Raw genomic sequence first — 10,000 nt, 5'->3', positions numbered from 1 at the left:
GGCAGTAGGAAGGAAGTTAAGGAGAGAGAGATGAGAGGGTAGGGAGAAAGGAAGATGAAAAGATTACAAGACAGAGAGAGAAATAGGGAGAGAGAGAGAGAAAGAGCGAGAGAGAGAGAGAGAGAGAGAGAGAGAGAGAGAGAGAGAGAGAGAGAGAGAGAGAGAGAGAGAGAGAGAGAGAGAGAGAGAGAGAGAGAGAGAGAGAGAGATAGAGAGAGAGAGAAAGAGAGAGAGAGAGAGAGAGAGAGAGAGAGAGAGAGAGAGAGAGAGAGAGAGAGAGAGAGAGAGAGAGAGAGAGAGAGAGGCGAAGAAAAAAAGAAGAGAGGAAGAGATAGAAAGAAATGAAGAAGAAAAGGAGGCAGACAGAAAGAAAGCTTGAGAAAGAGGAGAGAAAGAAAGAAAGAGACAGTGAAAAAGAGGGGTAGAAAGAAGGGGAAAAGAGAGTTGGAGAGAGAAAGGAAGAGAGAAGTGGAGAAAGAGAAGGAGAGAAAGGAACAGAAGGGTAGAGGGAGGGAAAAGAATAAGAGGGAGTGAGGGATAGAGGGAGGCTGGAAGGGGGAGAAGGAGGGAGGGCAAGGAAGAAAGAGAGAATAGGGAGAAGAGAGAGGGTAGGAGAGGATGAAGGGAGAGAATGGGAGAAATAGGTAGATGGAGAAGAAAGAGATAGGTGCGATAAAAAAGGAAAAGTGTGAGGAAGAGAGGGCGAGGAAAAGAGAGGGATAGATATAAAGTAAGTAACAGGAGAGAGGGAGAAGGTAAACTATGAAAATGGGAGGTAGGTAAGTTGGGAGAGGGAAAACGAGATAGAAATTGAGAGTGAGATAGCGAAGGGTAAGGGATGAAGAAGAGAGGAGGAGGGGAAGGAGAAATAAAGAGAAGGAGGAGCAACAGAAATGGAAAAAAGGGAGGAAAGAAGAGAGAGAGAGAGAGAGAGAGAGAGAGAGAGAGAGAGAGAGAGAGAGAGAGAGAGAGAGAGAGAGAGAGAGAGAGAGAGAGAGAGATTAGAAGAAAGGATAGTGATAGGCAAACAGATAGAGACCAACATAGACATTAACTGAGAGAAAGAAAAGTCGACCAAATTTCACAGTTAATGCACCGAGAAACTCTAACCAATATAAATAAATGAACAAACAAATAAATGTATAAATAATAGATAAATAAAACGATCAAGACTGAATCAGATTGACGACAGAATAGCCAGTTATATTTTTCGAAGAATTTTCTTTGCATCTTTAACTGACAACATGTTATACATCTCATTAAAAAGGGATATATTTCAGGAATAGAAACTCATGTCAGATCAACGCCACTTTCTGTCAGCCACAGATCTCCGCGGCCTCCCCGTCGTTGTATGATATCTCACTCACTGTTCGCCCACGCAGAGAAACACATACACACACGTGTTCATATATCTATTTATGTGTTTCTTTATTTATATACATATTGTATTTATCAATCTATCTGTTTATCTACCTATCTATTTATTTGTATGTATGGATTTATACACACATTCCTTTACATGCATGCATTAATACACACACACACCCACACACACACACACACACACACACACACACACACACACACACACACACATATATATATATATATATATATATATATATATATATATATATATATGTACATATATATATATGCATGTACATATACATATACATATATATATATATATATATATATATATATATATATATATATATATATATATATATATGTATGTATGTGTGTGTGTGTGTGTGTGTGTGTGTGTGTGTGTGTGTGTGTGTGTGTGTGAGTGAGTGTGTGTGTGTATTTGTGTACGTGTGTGTATGTATACATATCAAAAATAATGAAATTGATAATAATCATAACAATTACTATAACAATAATGTTAAGGGTAATAGTACTGTCAGTACCTATAATAATATCAGCAATGATAATGATAATAACAATAATAATAAAAATAACAATAATAATAGAAAATAGTAATAATAAACATAATAATAATAATAGTAATAAAGTAACAACCACAAAAAATAAGTTCACAACAAACGTAAAATCACAAATACTGAAAATTTACATATCTCACATCGACTTCATCAAACGCGAAAATGACATATATCTACGGTAACGCAAACCCGCATTTAACTACCCCCCATTTTTTATTAGCATTAATGACTCCAGAAAAAAATCGAAATGCAAGGATATCATTATTACACTTATATTGATGTTTATCTGGCGACTAGGATATGAATCACATCTTATAATTTTACACCTATTATCATTGCAGTATATAAGTAACAATGGAAAAATGAATGTTATATAGCATGACAAGGAATATAGAGACAAGAACACATCTGAATTTGTACATATATTTTTTAGAGAATATTATAAATTAGCTAAGTTTCCGGAGATGAGGCCTTTACAGAGCCAAACGAAAGATGAAAACATATTTATGTAATGTAATTACGAAGAGAGCTGTGTGTTTGTTTCCGGCTTGAAGCACAAACACAATGTATATATACATATATATATATATATATATATATATATATATGTATATATATATATATATATATATATATGTATATATATATAAAGATAGATAGATAGATAAACACACACACAGCCGAGTTTAATGTAACATGATGCCATCAAGAATACAGAGAAAGCATCATCTTCAACTGCGACGTTTCAGCTGAGCAACAACTGCAACTTACCAACCAGCGCTTCCCACCGAGTCCAGTGAGTTTAGCAGCGTGATGTCATACCTCAACCTGCTGACATCATTCCTCAACTGGAAGACGTCATCCCTCAACTGACTGATGTCATCCCTCTAACTGACTGACTTCATCCCTTATCCAGTCATCACTGAGCATTATCCATCAACCGACTGACGTCATCCCTCAAGTGACTGATTTCACCCCTCAACTAACTGAGGTCATCACTAAACATCATCCTTTAACCGTCTGCCGTCATCCAACCCGCTGACGTCATCGTTCAACCGGAAGACGTCATTCCTCAACTGACTGACGTTATCCCTCAACTGACTGACGCCATCTCTCAACCGGCTGACATCATCCCTCAACCGGATGACTTTATTCTTCAACCGGCTGACATTATCACTTAGCCGCATGACGTCAACGCCAATATTCTTGTCCCTCACACGACCAATAGAGATGCGAGTCCAAGTTCAGTCATTAAAAAAAAAAAAAAAAAAAAAAAAAATATATATATATATATATATATATATATATATATATATATATATATATATATATAACTTAAAAGTCACTGAAAAACACTCTTAGGGAATAAATATAGACTGTTACTGAGAAGTTAAACGAAAAAAAAAAACAATGTATAAGTGACTGTGCCTGAATAAGGGGAAGTAGCCAACAAGCTTTTAACTGAATAACAGTCTTTGATGCTTTGGGTTCATTTCCATATATAGCTGACGGAAGCGAAATTGTACATTTCTTTAGTACATAGTATAATGATATTAAAATTGATAAAGACAGTAATATTAATAATAACAAAAAAAACTACTACTTCTACTGCTAATGATGGAAATAATAATGATGATAATATACTGCTAATGTTAATGATGATGATATTACTTCTAATGTTAATAATGATAATAGTACTACTAATAGTAATGTTAGCAACAGCAAATCAACAAAAAGAACAATTTTATAAATCATCATAAATAGCTTACATAAAACAAGCGAATAAATTCCATAAGATTAAATTTGTCACCTAAATAAACAGGAAGACAAGAAGAAATACAGTGCAGTGAACATGAACAACGAACGGAGCTGAATTCAATTTTTGGATCATATATATTGGATTCGTTGTGAAGTCAGACGACCGGGAATACCACTGCTCTGTATTGCATGAAAGTGGATGTTGTTTATGTGCAAGAGCCTTTTCCTGCTGTATAAAAACCAAAGGGAATAGCTAGGGTTAAATCATATTGCTTTCTTAACTGGATTACTAATGTACTGTAAGAGAAACGCTCCAATTCTTGTCATCAGATCACAAACGACTAAGGTTAGGAAATGCACTCTTTCGAACTACAGTGTATTTCAGTTTTCATTGTATTATTATGTGTATGTGTGTGTATCAAGGGATCGTTACGTTACAGAATTATGATCCTTATTATTATCACTGTCATTATTATTGTTGTTGTTGTTGTTATTTTGCACTTTCCTTTTAATTATTATCATCATCATTCTCACCATTATTACTATCATCTTCATAATTTTTTCATATTTATCACCATCATCATCACCATCATCATCATCAATGAAATCATTATTTTCCTATTTTTATCCCTTTAACATATACATATACATATATATGTGTGTGTGTGTGTGTGTGTGTGTGTGTGTGTGTATTTGTGTACGTGTGCGTATTTATATATATCACAAAACAATACATAAGATAATAATAAGGTTCCAATAATGCTTATGCAAATCTAGTCATCAAAAAGGAAAAAAAAAAATCTATACTTGAAATGTCACTGAAGAAGGCATATCAGATGAGTGGGAAAAGCACTCTTAGGGAATAAGTATAGACTATTACTGAGAAGTGAAACGAAAAAAAAAATGTGTAAATTTTAAGTGTATCAAAAATAATAAGATTGAAAATAATCATAACAATTACTATAAAAATAATGTTAATGGTAAAATCACAAATACTGAAAATTTACATATCTCACATCGACTTCATCAAACGCGAAAAGGACATAAATCTACGGTAACACTAACCAACATTTAACTACCCCATTCTTGATTAGCATTAATGACTCCAGAAAAAAATCGAAATGCAAGGATATCATTATTACACTTAAATTGATGTTTTATCTGGCGACTAGGTTAGGAATCATATCTTATAATTTTATACCTAGTATCATAACAGTATATAAGTAAAATTGGAAGAATGAATGTTATATAGCATGTCAAGGAATGTAAAGACAAGAACAGATCTGAATTTGTACATATATTTTTTAGAGAATATTATACATTAACTAAGTTTCCGGAGATGAGGCCTTTACAGAGCCAAACGAAAGATGAAAACATATTTTTGTAATGTAATTACGAAGAGAGCTGTGTGTGAAACACAAACACAATGTGTGTATATATACATACATATATATATATATATATATATATATATATATATATATATATATATATATATGTATATATATATATATATATGTATATATATATATATATATATATATATATATGTATATATATATATATATATATATATATATATATATATATATATATATATATATATGTATGTATATATACATAATATATATATATATATATATATATATATATATATATATATCTATATATATATATATATATATATATATATATATATATATATATATATATATGTATGTATATACATAATACATCTATATATACATACATATATATAGATAGATATATATACGCACACACAGCCTTAATGCTGTCGAGTTTTATGTAACATGATGCCATCAAGAATACAGAGAAAGCATTATCTTCAACTGCGACGTTTCAGCTGAGTAGCAACAGCAACAAACCAACCAGCGCTTCCCACCGAGTCCAGTGAGCTTAGCAGCGTGATGTCATACCTCAAACTGTTGACGTCATTTCTCAACTGGATGACGTCATCCCTCAACTGACTGATGTCATCCTTCTAACTGACTGACTTCATCCCTCAACCAGTCATCACTGAACATTATCCATCAACCGACTGACGTTAGCCCTCAACCAGCTGACTTCATATCTCAACTAATTAAAGTCATCACTAAACATTATCCTTCAACCGGCTGCCGTCATCCAACCCGCTGACGTCATCGTTCAACTGGCTGATGTAATCGCTCAACCGACTGACGTCATCGCTCAACCGACTGACGTCATCTCTCAGCCGGTTAACTCCGTCACTAAGCCGCATGACGTCATCTCGAAACCGGCTGACATCATCCCTTAACCGGATGACTTTATCCTTCATCCGGCTGACATCATCACTTAGCCGCATGACGACAACACCAATATTCTTGTCCCTCACACGGCCAATAAAGATGCGAGTTCACCGAGTCCAAGTTCAGTCACAAAAAAGAAAAAAAAGAAAAAGAAAAAAAAAATCTATACTTGAAATGTCACTGAAGAAAGCATATCTGATGAATGGGAAAAGCACTCTTAGGGAATAAATAAAGACTGTTACTGAGAAGTTAAACGAAAAAAAAAAAAAAAAAATGTGTAAGTGACCGTGCCTGAATAAGGGAAAGGAGCCAACAAGCTTTTAACTTAATAACCTTCTTTGACGCTTTAAGTTCCTTTCCAGATATAGCTGACGGAAGCGAAATTTTACATTTCTTTAGTACACAGTGTAATGATATTAAAAATGATAAAGATAGTAATATTGATAATAACAAAAAGAAACTACTACTACTACTGCTAATGATAAAGATAACAATGATGATAATATACTGCTAATGTTAGTGATGATGATATTGCTTCTAATATTAATGATGATAATTTTACTATTAATAATAATGTTCGCAACACCAAATCAACAAAAAGAATTTTTTTTAAATCATCATAATAGTGGTAATTAATTGAAACAAGCTTACATTAAACAAGACAATACATTCTATAAGATCAAATTTATCACCTAAAGAAACAAGAAGACAGGAAGAAATACAGTGCAGTGAACATGAACAACGAACAGAGCTAAATTCAATTCTTGGATCATATATATTGGATTCGTTGTGAAGTCAAACGACCGGGAATACCACTGCTCTGCATTGCATGAAAGTGGATGTTGTTTATCTGCAAGAGCCTTTCCCTGCTGTATAAAAACCAAAGGGAGTAGCTAGCGTTAAATCATATTGCTTCCTTAACTGGATTACTAATGTACTGTAAGAGAAACGCTCCAATTCTTGTCATGAAATCACAAACGACTAAGGTTCAGGAAATGCACTCTTACGAACTACAGTGTATTTCAGTTTTCATTGTATTATTATGTGTATGTGTGTGTGTGTGTACCAAGGGATCTTTACGTTAAAGAATTATGATCCTTATTATTATCACTGTCATTATTATTGTTATTGTTATTATTTTGCACTATCCTTTTAATTATTATTTTCATCACCATTCTCACCATTATTACTATCATCTTCATCATTTTTTTCATATTTGTCGTCATCATCATCACCATCATCATCATCATCAATGGAATCATTGTTTTCCTATTTTAATCATTTATATATATATATATATATATATATGTGTGTGTGTGTGTGTGTGTGTGTGTTTGTATGTGTGTGTGTGTGTGTGTGTGTATTTGTGTACGTGTGTATGTATTCATATCACAAAACAATAAAAAAAAAAAAAAAATATGGTTCCAATAATGCTTGCGCAAATGGCAAACATGTTTGAGGAATCTTTCAAAGTGTTGCAAAAATAATAATATTGATAATATTCATATCAATTACTATAACAATAATGTTAATGGTAAAATCACAAATACTGAAAATTTAAACTCGCATTGACTTCATCAACCGCGAAAAGGTGCATAAATCTACGGTAACCCCAACCCGCATTTAAAGACCTATGCCGATGACATTTGTATTAAATCCTCATCCGAGGAGAGAATGCAAGAGATTCTAGATATACTTTCTGCAAGGGCTACTGAGTGTGGCTTGATAATTTCATCTGAAAAAACAAAGGCACTTAACCCACAGACAATCCCTCTGCCAAGGATTCATATAGATGACGTTGAGCTAGATCTCTGCCATCAATACAAATACCTTGGGGTGATTGTTAATGATTCAGAGTTCATTAGAAACCTGAAGAAAAGGCTGTGGGAGCGACTGAAGCCACTTAAGACACTTGTCGGCAAAGACCATGGTATTAATGTCAATATTGCGAGAATCTTTTACTTGTCATACATAAGGTCGGTCATAGATTACCATGCGTTGCACCTAGTATTGTTCAAGGAATCAGAGTTGACTAGTCTAGAAAGTGTCCAAAATGAAGCCATGAGGATCATTCTTGGTGCCCCTAGAACAACAAGGATTGTGAATATGAGAACAGAACTTAATTTGCCTTCTGTTTATGAAAGAATATTATACATAAATACCACATTTAGTGTCACATCAATTAGAGAACCCATCCATTGTACAGAGTTCCAAAGACAACTAAAACACAGAATAGAAGAGCTAACTTTGAATAACAACACCGATTCATACTCAAATTCATGGTTACAAGTGACGTGTAAACACTTAGCTCAGCTGAACATTCCCATAACTAAGACCCTACATGGACGTTCTGTACCACCGTGGAAAATGTCGGACCTAAGTGTATATTACACGACTGCCCCCAAAAACGACAGTGCCCCCCCTGCTATACTTAAACAGTATGCACTTGCAAGTATAAATAAGCATCTAGACACTCTTTCCAATGTATATGAATGCTACACTGACGGATCCTTGCAGTCTGGGTGCAGAGCAGGATGCGCTTTTGTTGTATATAAAAACAATATTTTGCAGCACCAGGATTGTAGGAGGGTTCATGACTGGGCTAGCACTATGCAAACCGAGTTGGCAGGAATACTCATGGCCACCGAATTTCTATTGAATCAAGGCTCAGGGGTCATTTTCTGCGATTCACAGAGTGCTCTCCAGGCTCTGAACACTCTAGACAAAGGTGCGGAAAATATTGCAAATGACATCAGGATAAACGTGTATCGTGCAAAAGAACGAGGCCATAATATACGTTTTGTGTGGATTCCATCGCATGTTGGAATCCCTAGGCATGATCATGCTGATCGCCTAGCAAAGTCAGCATGTGACAAACAAAGTGTGGACATAGATCTTGGGATACCTCTTTCTAGGATTTTCTACATCATTAAAGCCTCCTTCAAAAAGGACTTGACTGAGTTGATTAATTCTCAGCGCCCTGAAAGCTGTAGCATAAAGCACTATGACCGGTTTAGGCAAGATTCCTTCATCTATGGTTTATATAAAACAAGAACAAGACAGTTTGATGTTGTGACTGCAAGAATCAGGCTTGGGTATAGATTGTATTGGCAGGTCAGTACAGTTTGTAATGTCGAAGAAACTAAGTGTAAACTGTGTAATGAAGAATATAAGCGAACACTTGTACATTATATCTCAAAATGCCATGTGATACAGCCTTTCAGGCCACCTAGCATGAGGTACGGAGAACTATGTAACTACTTCATATCATCTGATGCCCTAGAAGATATACTTATGTTGTATCCTAAATTTGGAATGTAGTATCACATAACCGAATATAAAATGTATTAATGCTTTCCCACGCCCAAGCTATATGCCGGCGTGGCAGATGAGTGGATAAAGGACTGTGCAATTGTTCCTTTCCTTAAACTGATATAAGTACTCATAGCAATGTTATAGGCTAAAATTCAAATGTAACATTATGTAATGTTATGACCATGCATTAAATGTACCACAGCTTGCCCACGCCTGTGCAGTTAGCCAGGGTGGTAAATAAAGGACTAAACTAAACCCATATATATTTTTTAGAGAATATTATACATTAACTAAGTTTCCGGAGATGAGGCCTTTACAGAGCCAAACGAAAGATGAAAACTTATTTTTGTAATGTAATTACGAAGAGAGCCGTTTGTTTGTTTCTGAATTGAAACACAAACACAATGTATATATATGTATATATACATACGTATATATATATATATATATATATATATATATAGATAGACAGACAGATAGATAGATAAATACACACACACAGCCTTAATGCTGTCGAGTTTTCTGTAACATGATCCATCAAGAATACGGAGAAAGCATCATCTTCAACTGCAACGTTTCAGCTGAGCAACAACAGCAACTAACCAACCAGCGCTTCCCACCGAGTCCAGTGAGTTTAACAGCGTGATGTCATACCTCAACCTGCTGAAGTAATTTCTCAACTGGATGATG

This window comes from Penaeus chinensis, chromosome 26 (assembly GCF_019202785.1).
Source record: "Penaeus chinensis breed Huanghai No. 1 chromosome 26, ASM1920278v2, whole genome shotgun sequence".
Taxonomy (NCBI): Eukaryota; Metazoa; Arthropoda; class Malacostraca; order Decapoda; family Penaeidae; genus Penaeus; species Penaeus chinensis.
This window is presented reverse-complemented; position numbering follows the sequence as displayed.